Genomic DNA, 21,979 nt, shown 5'->3' with positions numbered 1-21,979 from the left:
CCGAGATCGCGCCACTGCACACCAGCCTGGGCGACAGAGCGAGACTCCGTCTCAAAAAAAAAAAAAAAAAAAGATTCAGCAGGGATTCTGTGGCTAGGTGGATGGCAGTGGATAGTTGCTGGCAGACCTGAATCACTTGCACGCCCCTGGTGCCAGGTCAGAATAGAAGCTCCCAGAACACTGACTACCCACAAGGAGAAGGAGCAGTGGGAAGCAGAGGAGCTGGAAGTGGACCAAGAATCTACTTAAGAGAGTCTTTGGAAATGTCCAGATGTGGCTGTGCTTACCTTCAACTAAGTTTGTGCTACTGAGCAACATGGAGTGGCGGTGGTGGTGGGAAAAGTGAACCTGAGTAATGAAGTGACATTTTGGAGAGGCTGTTTGTAGGTTTCTGGGCTAGCACCTGAGGCCACCTTCAACCTTTCATTCTGTCTCATCTCTCCTGTGCACTTGGCACCATGCCCCCTATTTCTACCTCCAAAACTTCTCTTGGCTACGCCTTCTCTCCATCTGCACTGTTGCTTAGCTCAGGCCTGCGTTATTTCTCCCTGGACAACTGTGGTGCCTCTTAGGTACTTCCCTGCCTCCAGGCTGTTGGGGCCTGATCAAACCCTTTTCTGCTGGCAGCCAGAGGGATGACCTCTGTTCTTTACCTAGAACTGTGCCAATCCTTCTTGGAAAATTCTGCACCCCAACCTATTTTTTTTGAAATTCACCTTCTTATTGATTGCACAGCCCACTTTAATGGCCATCATTGATTTGCCAGAGGTGAACCCCAACTCAGCTGGGCCAATGGAAACCTTTCTCCAGATTTCTGGACTTGGGAACAGAGAGAGTTCCTAACATGTATGGAGCACTTAGTGTCCATCCCCGAGCTAAATACTTGATGGACATCATCTCCTTTGATCCTCACAACATTAGGCTGGTGCTGTTGTTATCCCCATTTCCCAGGCAAGGACATGGAAGACAGAGAAATTAGACAAAACAGTGAGTAAGCAAGTAGCCCTGATGCTTAACCAAGTTCTTGCACTCCTACCTCGATCTCTTTGTGGTCATGAACCTGAGAGGTGTGAAACATTGGTAGTCACGAACGCCAGTGTGTGGAAGAGGCATGCCTGAGAGAGGGAGCTGGCAGGCAGAGAGACGTGGAGACATGGAGATAGGAGAGGGGCAGGCTGCCGGTAGGGTCCCTGGCCCCAGGGGACCGGAAGGTCAACTGAACCTAGCTTGGCCTGTGGTTTGCTTATAGAAGCCAATTAAGTTCCCTCTGTGCCTGAGCTGGTTTGAGTTGAGCTTCTTTCACTGACAAAGAAAAGAAACTTAACTAAATGAAAGTGATCACACCTGTCTCCCTGCTTAAGCGCAGCCATGGCCAGGCATGGTGACTCACGCCTGTAATCCCAGTACTTTGAGAGGCCAAGACGGGCAGATCACCTGAGGTCAGGAGTTTGATACCATCCTGGCCAACATGGTGAAATCCTGTCTCTACTAAAAACATAAACATTAACTGGGCATGGTGGCACACGCCTGTAATCCCATCTACTTGGGAGGCTGAGGCAGGAGAATCGCTGACCTGGGAGGCAGACAGACATTGCAGTGAACCGAGATCACACCACTGTACTCTAGTCTGGGCAACAGAGTGAGACTCCATCTCAAAAAAAAAAAAAAAAAAAAAAACAGCCACTGGTTCCTCATTACCCTTGGATAGAAGCTCACTCCTTGTCATGACACAGCAGCACTGCACGTGTGGCCAGCCTGATCTGTCACTGCTCTTCCTCCTGCCACACCCATGCCCCCAACCCTGTGTGTCCCAAATCAGCTGGATTCCCTGCAGTTCCCTTAAGAACCCAGGAAGGTTGCTGGCCCTCCAGGATCAGGCGAGGTGAGATCCACCCACAGCTTGCTCCTCATCCCTAGCTCTAACGCCCCTTGAATCCATCTAGGATTTTACCCGGGCAGTCTCACCAGCTGTGGGCCTTCCCTTTTCTGGAGTCAAAACTTAACTTCTCTTATGTGTCAGCTCCTAAGAACATTTGACAACATCTTAGAAAATTGCAAAGTACCCAAAGGTACCCAGAGACAACCACTGTTCACATCTTGACACTTTTTATCAGAATTGTTTTTAGGGACAGTGCCTGGTTCTGTTGACCAAGCTGGAATGCAGTGGCTATTCACAGGCATGATCATAGCGCACTGCAGCCTTGAGCTCCTGGGCTCAGGTGATCCTCCTGCCTCAGACCCCCAGGTAGGTGGGAATACAGGTGCACAATGTGCCTGGCTTATTAGAATTTTTTTTTTTTTAATCCAAGAGAATAGAAGGGCTTTTGATGAAGAGCAGCAAGTTTGGGATGGGCCCTCTCCCAACCCCAAACTCTTACCCAAGAGTGTGTGATCTCTGCTCCTGGATGTTGTCTCCTAGCTCTAAGCTCTCAGATTGCTTGTATTAGGAAGAATGCTTTCATCAGAATGTAACAGATCACCTAAGAGTGGCTAAACAACAAGGACATTTATTTCAAGTAATGAAAACTTCAAAAGTCAGTGGTTCTAGGTATCTGAGATCTGAGTGAGCAGAGAACCACAAGTCTCCTGGCCTTCTCCTCCTGGTCACAAGATAGCTGTCAGGGCTCCAGGCATCATATTTCCACTAAACAGCACCTAGGCAGAAAGAAAGGGGGCAGCCGAGAAACTTCTCCAAGTGCATCTCTCTTTTTCTTTTCTCTTTTCTTTTTTTTTTGAGACACGGTCTCACTCTGCCCCCTGGGCTGGAGTAGAATGGCATGATAATAGCTCACTGAAGCCTCAACCTCCCAAGCTAAAGCAATCTCCTCACCTCAGCCTCTTGAGCAGCTGGGACCACAGGTGCACGCCACCATGCCTGGCTAACTTTTGTATTTTTGTAGAGATGGGGTTTCACAATGTTGCCCAGGCTGGTCTCGAACTCCTAGGCTCTAGCAATCCACCTGCCTCAACCTCCCAAAGTGCTGGGACTACAGGCGAGAGCCACTGTGCCTGGCCCCACGTGCATCTCTTTAATTAGGGAGGAAAGTGTTTTCCTGAAGCTGCCTGAAGATATCCCCTTACAAGTCCCAAGTCAAAACTGGGTCAGGGAGCCCTCTAGACAGCATCTGCTACACCCCATTTCTAGTTCATAAGATCCACTGATGTCCCAGTGGATTAGGCATTGGGTCACTTGGAAACTACTTCCCTCTATCCCTACTCCTCCCATGCAGTCTTTAAGTACCTCTGTTGGTTATCTTTTTAATTTCAAGAAACTTACTTGCCCCTTCGTTCCTTATTCCACCACATGCCCACAGAAGCTCTTGCCTCCCCACTATTGTCCCTGTCAGCCTTCCTACCCTCTTCCCTTCACTGCTACCTCCCAACTTTTATATCTTTACTTTCACATTGTGACAGATGATAACGCTGACATTCCATTCTGCAACCATAATAAAATTCAGGTCAATACAAAAGTTGAATATTAATGAAAACTAGAAAGATAACATTTTCATTATTTGAGACAACTATACCATATATTTCCTTTGGGTACCTATATATGTAAGTTTTTAGAAACGTCTAGAAAAGTACACATTGGGCCCATTACTGTGGTTACCTCTGGAGAGGAGGAAGGGAATAGGGTGGCAATGGGTGGCCCAAAGGGACTCTAGCTTCATCTGCAATGTTCTCTTTTTTTAAAAAGCGGAATGTATTCATGTTTTGCTTGTGTCATTTGACTGCAATTTTCAAAAAAATTCCTATTCATTTTCAGGCAATTATGTGGGCTCCGTGTGTTTGGATGTGCTTGAGTGTTTGTGCCCAGGGAGGAGGAATATTTACTTTGTGTGTGCCTGTGAATGCAGTAGAGTGATTAGTAAGTAGATAAAAAAGAAATGTAGCAAGCAAAAGCAAAACAAAAAAGGGGGCTGGAGAGAACTAATTCACAACAATAATAAAAACTATAGGAATAAACCCATTAGGAAATGGGCAAGTTCTTTATGGGGAGAACAACAGTGCATGAGTGAAGGACATACAAGCTATTAAGAATAAATGTAGAGCTCTACTGTATTCATGAATTCAAAGGCTCGGTATTATATCGATGTCAATTTCTCCAACTTGACAAGCTGGCTTTACAATTCATGTGGAGAAGTTAGTGTGTGGTTCTAGTTAGCTAAGAAAGCTGAGAAGGAAATTAGTGTGTGGTACTAGTTAGCTAAGAGAGCTGAGAAGGAAGCACAACGAAACATGGCATTTTACTTCACAGATACCAAGAGGTGGAATAGCAAAGAAAATAGTCTTGTACTGAAAGGAATACATGGATTGTTGGGAAAAACAGGAGCTTTAGACCCACCTGACTCAGAATATGAGGGAGTTTTACTTCGGATCACAGGGGAAAGGAAGAACTAGTCAACCCCCTACACTGCGATAATTGGCTGCCCGTTTGGAGAAAGGTTAGAGCATACATCAATATGATCATCAAAATATACTCCAGATGCATTAAAGAACCAAATAAAAACAAAATTATAAAAGTATTAGAAAAGAAGAAATAATATATTTAAATATTAGGAGTAGGGAAGGACTAAACATGGTATCCGTATAAAAAAAGATCAAAGGAAAAGATTGACAAATTGGATTATGTCAAAACTGATAACTTCTAACAAAAGATTCTACAAAGAGTTAAAGGCAATGACAAGCTGGAAGAAAATATTTGTCACATATCTACAAAAGATCAATATCCAGATTACATTAGAAAACTCCACAAGCCAGTGGGATAAAGGCAACCTAATGTTTAAAATGAGAAAAAATAACAGGCAGTTCAGAAAAGAGAAAATACAAATGCTCAATATACATATGAAAATCTCACAAGCAAACAGGAAAATACAAATTTTAAAAAGGATTCAATTTTTCACCCATGAGATTGGCAAATATTTAAAACAACCGCCTATGGCTGTGGGGATTATAGCCCTCTCATACCCTCTGGCTGGAAGCTTAAATGGCACAGAAATCATGGAGGACACTGGTAGTGTCTGCTAAAACTAAAACTGTGGACATCTTGAGACCCAGCGTTCCATTTCTCTATCACTCCCAGAGATATCCCGCCACAGAGGAGCATGCAAGGTGGTTTCTGCAGCACTGCTCATGATGGAGGAAACAAAAAGAAGCAATTAAATGTCCATGGAGCTTACAGAAGATAAAATGTGGTACATTCATGGGAATGAATACAATATAGCTATTAAAGGCGAAAGCTATGTGTAGCAATAGGAGTATATTGTAAAAATGTAAAGACTGAGTGAAAAAAACCTGCAGCTTATAGTAAAATCCCTATAATGTGGTATGACTCATTGAAAATATATCAGGACTATGTGTTACTGTGGATGGAGACACATAAAACTGTGGAGGGGGTGGGAAATGAGGACTCCAGAGGGTGGTCAAAGGGGACTACAGTTATATTCATATTGTCCTACTTTTAAAAAGGAGAATGTATGCACACTTTGCTTGTTTAATTAAAGTATAATTTGAAAAGATTCTAATTTGTTTTCAGTCAATTATGCTGCTTCTGTGTGTTTGGCTGTGCTCAAATGTTTGTGCCCAGGGAGGAAGAACATTTACTTTGTGTGTCTGTGAATCAAGCACAGTGATTAGTAAACAGGTTGAAATGGGATATGAAAAAACAAGGGCCAAACAAACAAGAGCAGAGGGCAATCTACTCACAGTTAACAGCAAAACCTATAATATACCTAGGAATGAATTCAACAGGAAATATGCCAGGCTGTAACCAGAGAAAACCATAAAACTGTCCTGAAAGATGTAAAAGATGACCTGAATTGAGAGTAGAGCAATGTGCCGTGGTAGGAAGGCTCTATATGATAAAGATGTCAGTTTTCCTTAAATTTATTCATAAACTCAGGCCAGGTACAGTGGCTCACACCTGTAATCCCAGCACTTTGGGAGGCTGAAGCAAGTGGATCACGAGGCCAGGAGTTCAAGACCAGCATGGCCAGCATGGTGAAACCCTGTCTCTACTAAGAATACAAATATTAGCCAGGCATAGTGGTGCATGCCTGTAGTCCCAGCTACTTGGGAGGCTGAGGCAGGAGAATCGCTTGAACCAAGGAAGTGGAGGTTGCAATGAGCTGAGATCATGCCACTGCACTCCAGCCTGGGCAACAGCGCGAGACTCCGTCTAAAAAAAAAAAAAAAAGAAGAAAAAAAAAGTTATCCATAAACTCAATGTAACCCCAATAGAATCCCAGCAGAAATTTTCCCGAAACTTGAAAGGCTTATTTTAAAATTCATTGGTAGGACTAACATGCAAGAATGACCAAGGTAATTTTGCAAAAACAACAAAGAGGGTGAGATTTGTTCTGCCAGTTAGCAAAGCATATTATCAAGCTCAGGAGCAGACAAATAGATCAGTGGACCAGAAAGGACCCTATTGGGATTTAGTATCGGACAAAGGTAGCAATTTTAAATTAGTGGGGAAATGATATAGAATTCCACAAGTAGTATTGGGACAATTATTTAACCATTGTTGGGGGGATGAGGGGGAACTAAAGTTAGATCCTAAGATTCATGCATGCATATGGAATTTATTTTTTGTATGTGGTAAAAAGGCATATATACATATACACATACACACACACATATATGTAAATGATAAATGTTAGAGAAGAAATACAGGAAAAATGCATATGACCTCAATGCAGGGAAGGCTTTCTTAAATAAAATTGCAAAAAAGACATACAATTAAATAGATCGATTTGACTGTATCAAAATTTAAGATTTCTCCAAAGACACAATACAATTAAATGACAAGAATCACAATACAGAAAATATTTGCAATATACATAAAGTATACAAAATGCATAAAGAACTTCTAAAAAATCAATCAGGAAAAGATAACATACCCTAAAAAAAAGAAATGGGCAAAAAATTTGGACAAGTAATGCAGAGAAGGAAATATAAATGGATAGGAAACACACAGACTTTAGCCATCCTGGTAATTCAGAAAAATACTAACTAAAACAAGATATTATTTTTCACCCACCAGATTGGTTAAAATGTAAAACTTGGAGATGGTCTGGAGAAATGGACACACATACTGCTGGCATGAAATTAAATCAGAAAGGCACTTTGAAGAACATTTTAGCAGTTACTATTAGAATTTAAGATGTGTAGACTCTATGACCCACCAATTCTGTTTCTAAGTATCTGCCCCAGAGAAATACTTGTACATGAGCAAAAGGGGCATATACAAGAATGCTGTTACAGGTTTGTCCTATTGAAACAAGACTGGAAGCCTTTTAATAGTCGATCAATAAGCAACAACTAAATAAATCATAGCACAATCGGTTCTGGTTGCCGGCGGCCAGCTGAAAGGGGCAGTGGAGCCAGCTGCGGCAGGTGACATGCGACACGAGGAGAGTCCCGTAAGGCTCCCTGAGCTCAGGAGCAGCACCTCCAGTGTGTACACCACCACATCTATGCAAGCAAACAAAAACAACAATAGAACACAGGACATGTTTCAATGCGCATAGGAAAACATTTTGGATCAATAGCAAATGCCTAACAGCAGCTACCTCTAAAGTGGGGAAGGGGCCTGAGGACAGGTTGGGGAGGCCAGTAGAGACTTCTTTACCTGAAATGCTCTAATTTTATTTAAAGGAAAATATATTCATGTATTACTTGTATAATTAAAATTTAATTCAAAAATTCTAATTCATTTTCAGCCAATTAGCTCTGATTTACATGTGTGCTGTGTTTTCATTTGTGTGCCCAGGGACAAAGCACATTTGCTGTGTATGTGTCTGTGAATGAAGCACAGTGATTAGTAAACTGATTAAAATTTGGAAAGCAAAATGAAAAAAGGAAAAGTTTTTCCACTCACAAAAGCAACAAAATTAATAAGGTACTCAGGAATAAACCTATTAAGAACTGTGAAAAATCTTTATGACAAAAGCAACCAACCTTTATTAAAAGGCATTAAAAACAAAACAAAACAAAACAAATACAATTCTGATTAAAATGAGATAGACACCATGTCCATAGATGGGAAGAACTGATACTCTAAAGTTGTTAATTTCCCCTTCAATGCAATTCTTCTCAGACTTCCCACAGATATTTTGTTCACAGAACTTTGACAAGCTGATGATAAAATGTACCTGAAAAAGTAAATGTGCAATGTGACCAAGACAATTTTAAAAAAGAATAAGGAGCTGGGCACGGTGGCTCATGACTGTAATCCCAGTACCTTGGAAGGCCGAGGTGGGTGCATCACTTGAGGTCAGGAGTTCGAGACTAGCCTGGCCAATATGATGAAACCCTATGTCTACCAAAAAATACAAAAATTAGCCAGGCATGGTGGCGCGTGCCTGTAGTCCCAGCTACTCATGAGGCTGAGGCAGAAGAATCACTTGAACCCGGGGGGGCGGAGGTTGCAGTGAGCAGAGACTGCACCACTGTACCCCAGCCTGGGCGGCAGAGGAAGACTCCGTCTCAAAAAGAAAAAAAGGAATAAAGGCCTTGGGGGAAGGGCGGAGTGCTCATCTTATCAGGCCATAAGACACTTTATTAAGCTTTGCTCATTAATATGTACTATTAGCTCAGAAATAGACAAATAGATCAACAGAACTGGAGTCTAGACAGGGAATTGAGAGAAAAGATGGTGTTGGAACAATAAATGCTTAGCAAACTGGATACCTATTTGGAAAAAGAGCAGATTAGAGCTCTGTGTCACACCATACATGAAAATACATCTCAGATGGGTTAAAGATTTAAACATTTCAAACAACTATAGACGTTTTAGATGCAAACACACAATGTATATACGCTGCAGTGGGGACCTGCTTTCATCAGCACAGTGTGGCAGGACACTTTAGCATCCGGTAGGGTTCCAGGCCGACCTCACCTCCCACCTTTGGAAAGGGCCAGCTGAGCATCTCCATCTGGACCTCACAGACTCCTCTCCCTCTTTCTCTCCAGCTCCACCTGGTCCTGGGAAGAGGGACTGCCATACCGAATGGACTGAGGTCTGAAGCCAGCTCCTGCCACTTGTGTTCTGTGTCAATAAGGCATCTCCCTCTCTGGCTTCCAGTTCCTCCTCTATGAGTAGGTAATGGGGTAACACTCCATTTCTTGTGGGGAAATGTGAAGCTTGTATGAGATGATGAATGTGAGCATGGATAAATGGCATGGAGCTTACAAGGATGAGGGGAGCAGATACCTCTACTTTGTCTTGATCCACTCCCCATAATCCCTGCTACACAAGACTTAACATCCAGTTCTTCTTCCTTGCATTGTAACTTCTGGATAATTGTAGAATCTTTTTGGTCAAAAGAAGTTGGAGTGCTGACTTCTGACATTTAATTCCAAGGCAGAAAAGACTGATTCGGCACCAAAGGAGCTTACTACCTGTTGCTAGGTGCTAAGAAACACACAAAATAATAAGACATAATCCCAGCCAATAGACAGGATAAAACTGGTGCTAATTAGAACTACAGTTGGTACACGGGTCAGATAAAAGCTCCCAAAAGAACATGGAGATCAAGTTACTCTCTAAAAGGTACATAATTTAATTTTGCCCCATTCAGTCAAATACATATTATTGCCTCCAAATGAATTTATCCACCTCCACAGTTGATCCCAGCCCCTTCGGGAGCTCATCTCACTAATTGTCTCCATCCCCAATCGCTCAATTACTCAGGCTCCTTATCCTCGGAATGTTCATCTGCCAGCACTGCTCTCTCCTTTAAGATGAGAAGTCCTGGATCTTGCTTCTTCTTTCCTTAATCAACTCCCACCCAAACTGCTCTGGCAGAGATTCTCAGAGGTCCCCCAATGGCCCTTTGGGGTGCCAATCAGCAGGGCCACCATGCTGCCCAATTCCAGAGGCACCATGGAAGTTGTGCAGGTGCACACTGGAGGAGCTCAGGGATCGCCCTGGTCCTCCTGACCTCTCTGCACACACCCACTTGCTGACCACCCCATATTTCTGCTGAGACACCTCCCAGCTCTTTCTTTTCAGTGCTCTCAGAGGATTCTTCTTCTCTTTTCTAATCTCCAAATGTTGGTGCTCCTTGGGCTTGATTTCTTTGTTGGGCCTAAAAATGCCCCAGAAGCCTGTCAACATCTGGATCCATATTTCCATTTGGGAGCCCCCCAGAGCCCTGGACTGGTCTCCGCAATTTCTCACCTTGTGCTCTGGAGCTGTGCCTTCAGCCATTTCTTCCCCATCTCCATTGGGATGTCTCAGCTGTTACCACTGGACTTGGGGTCTACCTTATAGACCTGGCCCCTTTCCAGTGCTCCTCAGCTCTGAAAATGGCATTGCCATCTCACCAGTAAGGCAAACCAGAAGCTCAGGGGTCATCCTGAATGATGCCCTCTTCCAGTCCCTCTTCATTCCATCTAGCATCAACACTAACCAGAATATGCAGATCGTGTCCAAATCCTGTCCACTACAACAAAGCTTCCAAACTTGCCTCCCTGTCTACCCATGCTGCTGTAATGATTTCTCCACAGAACAGCCAGAGTCTCAGGCAGATTACAGCAACATACCAGGGCAGGTCACATCCCCTGCTTCCCTCGCTCTCAGGATGTTGGCAGGAGCTCAGCCCTGGTCTCCAAAGCTCTGCATAGCCAGAACCGCTTGCCTCTCTGGTCTCACCTCTCCTTCCTCCCTAGTCAGGCCCTTTGCTCAGAATGCTTTCCAATTTGCTTTGTTGTTAACTTTGTTCTCTCCTCCCTATCTTGGTTTGGAGGAACACCTCCTCAGGGAAGCCTCCCAGAGTCAGATGAGGGCAGGTCCCCTGGTCGCATACCCTTCAGTACTCAGTGCCTTTCCTTCAGAGTGCCTATCAGTGTTGGAAATTGTACATTTACATATGTGATTGTCTGACTATGTCTTTCTCCCCTACTACCATGCACGCTCCATGAGAACAGGGATTCTATTTTAATTCATTCACCCAAGTATCCACAGGGCTAGGCACACTGCTGGGCTGGGCACACAATTAGGTGCTACAAGAGAATTACGTGGAATGTATCAACTTTCATATTAAACAATGGATGCTGAACACTTTGGGAGCTCAGCCTATACACCTGCTCATCTTTCCTAGCCCCAGCCTCCCAGCCCCTACCCTTCACATCGCCAAGTCTTCCTTCTGGACTCCTTAGAGGACTCTTAGTGCCAGATCCATGTCCTCTCACATCTCACCATTATTCTAGCCAAGGCCATCACTCCCTCAGCATGCTCTTAAGGCCATCAAAACTTACTAATCATGAAATCCAAAGGAAAAATTCTGTCTTATTGGAATTCTCTGCTGCATTTGACAGTGTTGATTACTTTCTCCTTGAAACTCTTCCCTACCTTGGTCGTCATGGCAACCCCCTCTCCTGGTTGTTTGTTGCATCTCTCAGGCCCTTCCTTCTCTTTCTCCTTTTTTGCCTGCCCACACCTGGCTCCTCAAATGTCACTATGGCTCATGATTCTGCCCTGGGCCCTCTCCCATTTTTCTCTACACTCTCCCTGTTGATCTCACTTATGCTCCGGGTCCCCATTACTCTGAGTGGTGACAGCCCTGGGCTAGTGCTTCCAACTGAATCTCTTCCTGAGCCCTGGACACCAGGATCCAAGTGTCTGCTGGGTCCCACTTGGCTGTGTCTGAGTCCACTATCCTGTCGCTCAAACTGGCTCTCCATGCTGTGTTCCCCACCCCAGGGGCCTCCCCACCATCCACCCAGGACTCTACTCAAGATACATGGGGTTGGGCATGGTGGCTCATGCCTGTAACTGCAGCACTTTGGGAGGCCAAAGTGGGAAGACTGCTTGAGCCCTGGAGATGGGAGACCAGCCTGGGCAACATGGTGAGACCCTGTCCTACAAACAAACAAAACCAAGACACATGGGAATTACCTTTGGCTTGACTTTCTCTCTCACTTTCACAGATAAGCACCCACTAATTATTTCTGGGTTTTATCTACCACAAGTTCTGATCTCTCTCCATCCCCACTGGTCTAGTTCAGGCCTTTCCCTCTCTTACCTGGAAGTCTCCTGCCTCTGAGCTGGCTACTTCTTCTAATGGATATCTGAGAGTTTTGGCTTTTTAGCATGACTTACTCTTCCCTGAAGCCCCTTATTACTTCTTGGGAAATTTTCCATCTTATGTGGCTGTGGTGGGACCTGGGCCGTTCTCTCACATGGAAGCCATGGAGGCCCCTCCTCCAGATCCTGCCTCTTACCACCCAGGTCCTATCAGAGGGTGGCACAAGGCCCAAGCCCAGCCAGCTAAACCAAGCCTCTCTCTGGACTTTTGACTTCTGTCCAGATAGGGAAGAAATAGAATTCTTTGATGTCTAGGCAATACCAACAAATAGAACTACTACTGAGACCCTGAATGTCCCATTCAAGCCTGTGACCTGGGCCTCACCTACTTCATTGCTCCCTGGATGTTGTCACAAAGTCTTTTTGATACAAAGAAAAACTTCTGAATCTCCATTTCAGACACTGGATTTCAAGCAGAAAATAATCATTCTGCCCCTGCCTAGCTGGCTGCCTGTTGCTAGGTGCCGAAAGGTACAAAAAAAATGAGAAAGACATAGCCCCAGCCATGAGGCAGACGAAACCGTGCTAATTAGAGCTGGAGTCAGTACGCAGAGGGCAGAGAAAAGGCCTCCCAAAGAACATGGAGATCAGGTTACTTGCTAAAATGTACATCATTTACTTTTGTCCCTTTCCACCAATACGACTAATCCCTTCACCTCTACACTTAATCCCAGAGCTCCAGGGCCCCTCTCACTGCCCAGCCCTGCTCTTCCGACTGGGCTTGCACTGCTTCCTCCTTCCCGTGTCTCCTGGAAGAATCAGGTCCTTCCTGGACCCGCTGCCTGCTCCTGCTCCAGCTCCCCCTCCCTCCTTTCTCAGCCAGACTCAGTTCATTCCCCCCACACCAAGAGGAGCTTCTGCCCCTTGCCCCAAAGTTGCTGTGACAAAAGTCCCCAAAGGCCAGGTCTGGGAGATGCCTGAGCCTCTGCTAACCTCTGTGCATATGGCCCACCAGTGCCCACTCTGCCCTTTTGGAAACTCTCCTCTGGGTTCTAGGAACCCCATGTTTTTGGTCTTCTCCTCTGGCCCCTCCTTCTCTGTCTCAGCAGAACTCTCTTCCTGTACCTATTCCTAAAATGTCATGAACTCGTTTCTGGCCTTGTCCTTCTTCTTTGAGTGCATCTCTGGTTCTTCATCTATTCCTGTTGAGATGCCCACACTTTCTTTGGTGAGCTCCCAACTGGCACATATACTTTCCTACTTGATGCCAGCTATGCACATTTTCCTTCCTTGCCCACCCTCGCCCTTTGCTCCTGCCTCTGACTCAGACAGGCGGGAGGACTCTAAGTGATAGCCTTCTGGACTGCTCCTATCACATCTATCCTTATGTCATCTCAGTCCAGAGCCAGCTCAGAAATTGTCCCCTGGCCCAAACTGTTACTCTAGCAGCTTTCCCTGAGAGGTGGCCATGCTGCCTGCTTTCCTTACCCTTTCATTTTCCTCTGTCCCGTCTCTCACAGGAAACTGCTCTTGATGAGGGTCTAGTGGCCCCTAATGACCACATCCAGTGGGCTCTCGGTCCCTGTCTAGCTGGCCTTTCTCTTTTGTCTGTTGGTGGCTCTCTTTTGAAAGTGCTCCACATCCCCAGGTTTCCATGCCAACATAGCCTGCATGTGCTTTTTCTACGTCTGACTTCTTTTTCGCCTTTGTGGGCTCCCCTCTCTCTGCCCACCCCTCAAATGGGGGCAAGGCTCTTGTTCTTGGACCCCCTCTCTTTTCTCAGCTGGCGCGTTCTCCTAGAGCCAGTTCACCAAAGCCCATGGCTACAAGCACCAAAGTTTCAATCCAAATCTCTTGTTTAAATCTGCTGCTGGGATCTAGACCCTCTATCTAGCTTCTTGCAGGCCACCTCCTCCTGGATGCTCACCTCTGACTCAACCTGTCCAAAACTGAGCTCAACAATTTTCTCTCAGCCCCCAAATCTGCTCTTTCTCCTGGGTGTTCTTCCTTTCACCCAGTCACTCATGACAGAAAATAGGAAAGGTATCCTTTACTCTCTTTCTTTAACACCAGCAACCAACCAGTCAGCAGATTCTCCCAATTTCACCTCCTGGATCTGACCACTTCCTCCCATCCTCTTGGCCCCTACCCTTATCCCTCCTGGACCCCACCTGGACCAAGGCAATCATCTCCTCTCTGGCCCACATGCCTCCAAATTTCTCTAAGCAACCAGAGTAATCACTCCAAAAGAGAAATCCTACCATGGCACCTGCTTGCACAAAATGCTTCAGGGGCTCCCTGTTGCAACTGAACACCCAAGTCTTGAATTAGACATACTAGCACTATGTGAGCTGGTTCTGCTTTCTCCACCCCTAGCCTCTCATTTCATACTTCAGCAACCCCCAGCTGTCTATGAGTTCATCCATGATGCCTCTCACCTCTACCTCTGCCTTCTACTTGAATAACTTCTACCTATCCAGTCACCTCTTCTAGGAACCTCCTTGGATATTCCCATGAAATCTGCACCACCAACCCCAGCAGCCCATGCTCCCATGTCGCAGGCATCTCTCTGGCCTTCTCCTTCCTATGTATCATTTTAGTGTCTGTCTGTGTGTCTTTCTTAACTCTGAACTCCCAAGGGCAAGGATCATATTTGTCGTGTGTGTGTGTGTGTGTGTGTGTGTCTGTGTGTGTGTTATATTTTTATAGATACAGGGTCTTGCTATGTGGCCTAGGCTGGTCTTGAACTTCTGAGCTCAAGCAACCCTCCTGCCTTGGCCTCCTAAAATGCTGAGATTACAAACGTGAGCCACTGTGCCTGGCCAATATTTTAAAACGTATCATCACGCCTGACACAAAGTAGAGACTCAATAAATGTTGAGTAAAGTTACAGGCCGCTTACTCTCTGAAAATTTCTCTCTTCTTCCAACTTTCCAAGAAGTGTACACCAATTCACATTCCCCCCAGTAGTGTAAAACAGTGCCTATTCCACTATCCTCATCAACATTGGGTATTCTTAAATTTTTCCCCCTAATTTGTTAGGGAAAATTTGTATTTCCTTGTTGTTTTTATTGTTGATCTTTGGTTATTAGTGAAGTTGAATGTTTTTTCAAAAATTTTTTTAGTCAATTCCATTTCTTTTCCTGTAAACTCAATTTAGGCGACTTACACACACCTGTTTTGCTTTTACTATTGGGTTTTGGGTGTGTTTTTTTAATACATTAAGAATCTGCAACCACTCTGCTTTTTGGTTGTGATATTACTTGACTTTGAAAATATTTAGTTTTAATGGAGTCAAATTGGTTGGCCTTTGCCTTCTTGATGTCATTTTGTTGCTTTTTAGCTTAAATGGGCTCCCCATTCAGTCACTTGTTAAATATTCCTTTTCCCTCTGGTTTTTAATGGGCTCATTTTTCCTTTTGACCTTTGAAAATAATTTTCGAATTTGGGTGTGTGCTCTGAGGTGAAGTTGGAATGGACTTTTTCTCTTTTTAGTCAATCAACAGTCCATGCCTCAATTTTGGGTAACCCTTCCATTCTTGGCTCTGGCTCTGAGCTTAGCTATTCCTGGCTGATTATAGCATTTATGGTCACAGCCTTCTCAGAGCACATACCACCTGAACAGGAACTGAAAGGCTACAGGAGGGTATAATTCCAGGCACAGTGACAGTGAAAGACAGGGAGGTGTTTAAGGGATGGGAGCAGAAAGCCTTTCTGGAAGCCCTGACAGAAGAGTGTGTGGAAAGATAGATCACCTACTTTGCCAATGTGAATGGCTAAATCCAGCTGGCATCCACCTGTCCTGGAGGCTTCCAGTTCTGCAAGGAAACATTATTCGGGGTCACAAGAGACAAAGTGCCCACCCCACTCCTCACCTGCGCCAACCTACCTGTATAGACTCTGCCAGCACATTTCACCATCAGCTGAAAAATCATCTCAGCCAGCTCCTCTCAATTTCATCTTCTGGGGGCTGCAGCCATCATCACGATTCCTCTGTGCCGCAAGATGAGGACCTGACCCAGAACCTGGGGTCACCACGCCCCTTGTTCAATTACTGCTTTAGGCATGAGGGTATCTGAGGGTAATGCTAGAGCTGGAAGGGAACTGTGGAATATCTAATCCAACTACCTCATTTCACAGATGGGGAACCCAAGGCCCAGTGAGGGGAGGTGACCCGCAGCCACCCAGCAAGTGAGTGGAAAGCATCCTTGCTGGGAGAACTCAGTGTGAGGACTTTGCCCATCGAATCTTGACCATAAAAATATTTGGACCCTGGGTTCTAAAATAATTACATGATGAACTTGTATATTGTTCAGGAAAGTGGCATGGTGTGTAAAGAAGACAGTGAAGTTAGAGGAATACAGGCCTCTTTTTGCCAGTTCTTTCTGGAAGACCTGAAGTTTGTTCCCTCCTCTAAAAAATAGGGATAATCAAGAATCCAAGATGATAGAAGCAAACTCACCCAACAGACTGAGGGTAAGTCTAACAGGGTCCTCAAACCTCAAGACCCTAAATGGGGAATATCATGAGTATGTGAGACGCCCCCCCAAAAAGAGAAAAAAAAAAACAAAACCCTTGTAAACTGTACAGAACTGTGCCCATAGGAGAGTCTGGTCGTCCTAGTACTGACCACCATGTAGGTGTCAATTCTCAACACTCCAGGCAGCCCGACTTAACGAGCCAAGGGTGGATCCTGGGCTGCTTCTATCGTCTTTTTTTTTTTTTTTTTTTTTTTGAGACAGGGTCTCGCTCTGTCACCGAGGCTGGAGCGCAGCAGCATGATCTCAGCTCACTGCAGCTGTGTCTCCTGGGTTTAAGCGATTCTCATGCCTCAGTCACCTGAGTAGCTGGGGTTACAGGTGCATGCCACCACGCCCAGCTAATTTTTTGTATTTTTAGTAGAGATGGGGTTTTGCCATGTTGGTCAGGCTAGTCTCGAACTCCTGGCCTCAGGTGATCCACCCGCCTTGGCTTCCCAAAGTGCTGAGATTATAGGTGTGAGCCACCACACCCAGCCCCTTCTTCTATCATCAATAGCTTAACGCTGGTATTTTTCCTCTTTGATCTAATTTCCCATTTTAGTTATTTCACCCCAACAAATATTTATTGAGCACCTCCCAGTGATGGCTTGAGGACAGATGAGGTCACCTGCTGAGTGCTAAGCCTCCCAGGTTTGGGTGGGTGGGTCGTTGCATGCTTGCTATCCAAGGCTAAGCCCCTACCTGTCCATCTAGTGCCGTCCACTCCAGGCCACTTGGGACACAGGCCATCACTTATCCCTGTTCGCTGTTGGCCTTTGTCTTCTTGATGTCATTTCATTGCTTCAGCTTGAAGGAGGTCCTCCACTCAGACACTTGTTAAACATTTTATTCCTTTCCTTCTGGTTTTTAATGAGCTTATATCTCCTATTTGGCTATTAAAAATAGCCTCTCTTCCCTGGCCCCTTCTCCCTCTGAAAAGTGTTATGTCCCAGACTTCCAGTCCTATCTGAGCACCGGGAGCCTCCCTGGTGCCTTTGCCCCAGCTCCCTAACCTCAGGCAGCCCTCTACCTCCTTCCCCTCATGACTATAGAGAAGACAAGGACAGTGGTGAAAGTGAGGCTCTGAAGGGCAACAGAATGGGACACAAATCCCAGCTTTGCCCCCATCTTGGGCAAGTGCCTTCATGTTTTGAAGCTCTGTATAGTGGCTAAAACCATGTCAACCCTAGGATGTTCTCTTAAGGTTTCAGGGAGGTACTGTTGACAAAATGCTCATCAGGGCCTGATCCAGAAAAGCACAGGCCAAATATTAGCTAAACCAAAAAAGAACAGTCCAAACGGGTCACGTCCACTTATCCTTCTCTTTCCCTTTATAGTTGGAAGAGGTGGTCTGTTCCTCTCGTCTCCACTTCTTCCTCTTATTCTCTTCTCTTCCCATAGTGATGTGGTATCTGTCTCTATTGCTCTGCTAACCCCAAGATGGATGACAAGACCTCCTAACTGACCAACCCAACTGCCTCTTCTTGGTCGTCTTGCTGGTGTTGCTTACCACTGGGGACTTCCCATTCCTTCTCAAAACCCCTCCCTCCACACCTTCTCCCTGGGCGATCTCCTGGACTCTCAAGTGAAAGGGGACATCTCTTCTGGGAGGACAGGTGGGCTCCTCTGGCTGGGTACCTGCAGAAGCAGAGCAGGAACGCCTAGGGGTAGGGAACCAGACTGTGAAATGCTCTGCTCCATTAACAGAATGCCATCCTCTAGGCAATAGGGATGGACAAAGTTAGGCCAAGAGCCACAGAACATGACCTAAGCTGGTAAAGATGGCCAATGGTGGCCATTTGGTTGATGGGTTGAAAGAGACAAGATTGAAAGCAGAGAGACATCTGGTGCAACTCTCCTGCAAGAGTGATCTGAATTAAAAGAAGGAGATGGATATAGGAAAGATCAAGGGACCGGAGAGACGGGACTAGAGGTGCAGTGGTGTCATCACAACCAGGGATCGGGAGGCCCAATCCAATCTTACTGGTTCTGGACATCACTCATACTGCACACCCAGACTGTAAGGAGGGCACAGCTGCCAGGGCTATTAGTCACAGTAGCTGTGGTGTGTGCTATGTGCCTGTGGTCCCCAGTTCCTGTCAGTACAAAATGGAACCATATGGCATTTATAAAAATGGCTCCGAGGGTAGAAATAAGAACTGGATCCTATTTGGCCAGTAAGTAAAAACAAACAAAACCAAAAGCCAACCACCAAAAAGCAGCCCCCCAAATGGCCCACCCCATCAGTGAATAGTAGTCTAAACCCCACAGGATTGCAGCTGGAGTCTGGGGGTTGGAATGAGGACAGGTTTTTCCCCAGAATAGTCTGAGGGAATAGGACCAAAGAGCTTAAATCTTGGTGATGGGCTCACATGGGTGTGTGTGGCAGTAGGGCATGGCTGCAGGAGTTCTCAGATTGTTACTCTAAAGAGGACCCTCATGATCTAGGAGGGGAGGAGACAATGGAAATGGGAAAATGAGCAAGGCAGAGGACCACCTAAGATGTGATCAGAGTTCAGGAATCAAGGGCAGCCTGCCCTAGCTGTGAACTCTTGGGCAAGTTGAGAAACCTCTCAGCAGAGCTTCGGTCAATTCTCTGTGAAACAGTGGTTCACGATCTGCACTCCTGCAAGCTCACCTGCCTGTTGGCCTATGGGGGGGAACTCATAAAAGCGGGAAAGCTGGGGAAGTCCCATATGCAGTTAGGGTATGGGAAAGGTAGAGGGAGGGAAGAAGAGGGAATCCCCTTGGCTTACAAGTGACTCAGGAGTCCACCGACATCCAGATCTTACAGGGTGTCTACCACCTGGTGGGGCTACTCCTAAACCACATGTGGGCTGTTGCCACAGTGAGGATGCCAGGCTGGGCAGTCTTTTATAAGGTTCTTCTCACATATCTTTGTTCAAAATACTAGTCTGGAGGCTGAAAGATAATCTCTGTCACTTCAGAGTTGCCAAGAGATTTGGGAGGCAAACTGAGTTCCTTTCCTTCTAGGAAAGACTGGGCCACCCAATTACTTAGGGACTCTTAGCAATTGATTGAACCACCTATCCATCTAGCCACCAGGTCAGCCAACCAGCAGGTACTATGCCAGGCCTGGTCAGGTAGGTTCTGTGCTTGGTCAAGGAACAAAGACTAAGCCCCTTATCTTCAAGGGTTGTGCAGGGCCTTGATGACCAAGCCAAAGGATTGGGCCCATAAACAATATGGAATTACTGAAGGGTTTTGTCTGCCTTTCCTGCCTCATAGACACTTCCATGTCTTCTTTGGCTCTAAGTTAAGATCCTTGACAGTTCTGCACGCAAGAGATTTCAAGTTTATTTTTAAATGCAAAAGATCCTTTGATTAAACACTTGATTGTCTTAATACACTTTCTTTCAACCACTATCTCTAAGACTAAAATAACAAGGAGATAAATGTCACTGATGTTTCACAGAAGACAGCTTTGGAAATGTTAAAGACTTCTTCGTCCAGCCCCCTCCTTGACCTATAAATGGGGAAACAGAGGCCTAGAGAAGAGTAAAGAGAGCAAAGCCACGTGGAAAGTGGATGGGAATCAGCCCCAGGGCCTTAGCACCTGCCTCCCTGCCCCCTCCTTGGAGGTTCACCACTACCAGTGTGGGGCAGGAGGCTGTCAGAGGGTTCGGCTTTGGAAAAGGTGTTGAGCTGTCCAAGTACACGCTCCACACAAGCTGCCCAGAAAAATAGTGAGAGGCCAGAACCACCCAGATTAGTATCTGGAGAAGAGTCATAGCTGACCCTTTGGGATATTTGACAAAGCGCTCTCAAACATATGCCTCCTCTGGTTCCTCACTGGGAGGAGGATGGACAGACAGGGGTTACTCTCCAAGAGAGGGAAATGCATGGAGGGTTGCTGGGCAAGCTGGTGGCTAAGTAGGGGCTCAAACTGAGAACTTTGGTCTCCCAGAAAGCAAGCTACACCTTGGTGTTTTCCTTTTTAGGATACTGCCTTTACAGAGGAGGTAAAAAATAATTGACTTCACACAGAGGTACTGAGATATGGTCTCCCAAATAATCTCTACCTAACACCACTAAAGCCCTAATGACATGGTATTATCTACCCACAAGAATGACTCTGTCCTCCCTCCTGCTGATCTGAGCTCCTCAAGGAGGGCATAGTCATTCTGCGCCAGCTTCTCAGAGCTTGGAAAAGAGCCTGGCAAATGCTCCTCATATGAATGAATGAGTGGGAGAGCTGGGGGATCAGATCACATCCCTAACAGGCTGGAGCTTAGTAAGGGCCAGTGGCAGGGAGCCATAAAACAGAGGAAATAACATTTATGGAGACTGTGCCTTGGGGCAGATGCTGTGGTGGTGGTGTGTTCTCTATGCGACAGGTGAGGTACAGTCACAAAGGCAGGGCATAAGGGCTGGGGCTCCCTGAAGCCTTGCGTCAAGATTCTTCAGTTCTTCAAGTCTCTCTCTGCCCAGCTTTTGAGCCCCTTTTCTAGTATCCCAAAGGGAGACCAAGGGCTTCTGTCTGAAGCCTTCAGTTGCTGCTTAGCCGGGTTCTCTTTTTTACCTCCAGCCTGCCTAACAATAGAAGTTTTTCTCAACATACTTCATTCTCCCCCTGAAGCCTGGCAGATCAAACTCTATTCTTCCTGGGATTTTCAGGAAGATACTGGGGAGGGAGGCTTGTTGGGCTGAGACAGGCCAAGCTCCCCAGGCAGGACCATCTTCCATCAAGGAGAGCACTTCTTCAGTCATTCCTCTTTTCCGAACTGTGGCCCTTTCACACAATTTGGTGCATTGGGGAGTGAGCTTTGCATTGGATGCTAGGAGACAGGGTTCTGGCTCTGCCCACTGAATGGACACATGTGACAGCCCTTCTCTGGCCTCCTTTCCTGCAGCTATTCAACAGGAGTTGGCTTTCCTTTTATCATCTTTCACTGCTTCCTTCTCCCCAGCCTACCCTTTCTCCTGTGTCCCTGCCTCATTCACACTCACTCCTTATGACTACTTCTCCCCATTCCCAGTGATCTAGAGAAGCCAGTAGCCTTCTCCATGCCCTGCTACTTTCACCACTCAAACGCTGTCCTGTTTCTTGCTGACAGAATCCCATCTCAGAGGCTGTTCTGACTGGGTTACTCCCCACCTCCCATCAGATCCTTGTTTGTGATGGTTCCCAGGCGGATGGAAATGAAGAGTTCTGAGGGCTGACTTTTGAAGTCTGCCAATAGCATTTCAGCCTTAGATTCCCTTAGTATCTCCCAACAATTCGCTAGCTTTAGATAGACTGACCTCTTTATCCCAAAAGGCCTTTTTGGGTTCTGATTCTAGGGCAGCCAGATAGTGGTGGTCCTTCATTTTACTTTCATCCCAGTCTCTTTATCTGTAAGCAGAGATGCTTGATTAGATGGTAAAATAATAGTAATAACATCTCATTTATTACTTCACTGCT

This window comes from Theropithecus gelada, chromosome 10 (assembly GCF_003255815.1).
Source record: "Theropithecus gelada isolate Dixy chromosome 10, Tgel_1.0, whole genome shotgun sequence".
In the NCBI taxonomy this organism is placed as follows: domain Eukaryota; kingdom Metazoa; phylum Chordata; class Mammalia; order Primates; family Cercopithecidae; genus Theropithecus; species Theropithecus gelada.
This window is presented reverse-complemented; position numbering follows the sequence as displayed.